This window comes from Chironomus tepperi, unplaced genomic scaffold (assembly GCF_022539635.2).
Source record: "Chironomus tepperi strain 1889 unplaced genomic scaffold, CSIRO-AGI_Ctep_v1 contig_286, whole genome shotgun sequence".
NCBI lineage: Eukaryota > Metazoa > Arthropoda > Insecta > Diptera > Chironomidae > Chironomus > Chironomus tepperi.
The window spans coordinates 351318-352889 of record NW_027226408.1 but is presented as its reverse complement, the minus strand read 5'-3'; positions in this window follow the sequence as shown (position 1 = coordinate 352889).

The following is a 1572-nucleotide window of genomic DNA, read 5'->3' as shown; positions in this document are numbered from 1 at the left end:
TTAATCTCAGCATCATTGGCAATTCTGTTCCAATTTCATTCTCGAGCTCATCAATTGAGGATGCTTAATACGATTGTGATTTTACTTGCGATGTGGGAATACTTTAATTACTTGGATATTTGCCGCTGTTGTCTGTATCGTTGTATACAAAAATCTTCAGGAAAGTCTTTATAACGTTCTTGAAGTCACTGGCATTTTTTTCAGTCATGATAATTGGATTTGCACTTGCTTTTTACACACTACATGGTGACAAATTTGCACAGAGTGTTCAAAACCATTTTAGAAAGCCTGAAGAACCAGTTGATATTAACGTTGGTGAACTTCCGACAAATCAAACCAGAGCTGATAGGTTCAACAACTTCAACACAATTGGACATTCAATTGTCAAGTCAATTGTGATGATGACTGGTGAACTTGATGCACATGATATTCATCTTGAAGGATTCACGTATTCTGGTCTGTTTTTGCTGTACTTGTTCATCGTTACGATCATCCTGTATAATTTACTTAATGCCTTAGCTGTGTCAGATACTCAAGAAATTAAGATTGATGCCAAATTAATTGATTTAAGGCAGAGAGTCACAACGATGCATGATAGTGAGGCATCAATTTTTCATGGATTTCTTGGTGGACGTCTTCATAAAATTGGAGTGTTCCTTAAAAAATTCATATCCATGTTTCCAAATGTCATTGAAAATGGTGAAATTTATCTCCGTCCAAATGCCGACAATGAATCACAAGTTAAATTAAATCAAGAGATTATTGATGAAATGTGTACACTTTTGTTAAAGACACAGGAAGAGCGTGCGACGGATAGAAAGAGAAAACTTAAGGAAAGTAACTATGAGAAGCTATCATGTGACATAATTAGAATGAATGAGGTGATTAATAATATACAGAAAAGTGTTATCAAGTCTAGTAACTAAGGTTCACGTGCTTATAGGCATGACTTTTAAGTGTAATTGTATATTTTGTTATTTTAAAGTTAAGTTTGATGAATTTGCTTAAATAAAGTATTGTAAAAATTGTAAAAATCTTTTATCTGAGCTGACTGCTCAGCCTGAATGAAATAAATGAAAACGGAGTTACAATTATAATCTGAAATCATATTATGGTAAGTAAGCCCAGGACTTTCGCAATCTTGCTGTCATGACAATATTTGACAGCATTATTGAGTATCAGCAGCTAATTACCCGAACAGCACAATGTGGCAAACTGGATTTTTCACCATTGATCGCAATCGGCTGTCGAGATGCCGTCAAGACAATTTTGCGTCTATCATCTAATCCGACTACATAGATTAGAAACTCTTGATATTTGAACGTTGAGCAACGATGTTAAAGTGCTGGAAATTAGAAACTGGCAGAAGTTATCTAAAGACAGATTCAGCTATCGACGAATTCTAAATGCGACAATGAGCCCCCTTGCGCCTTCACTAAGGAAGTAAGTAAATAGATATTTGAACTTATGTCCCAGATTATGTCTCGTTACAGTCCCGTTCAGGTCCAAAAGTACCATACAATGCTTTCCTATAAGAATTATAAATACAGTTATATACTTTGGAGTGTAATC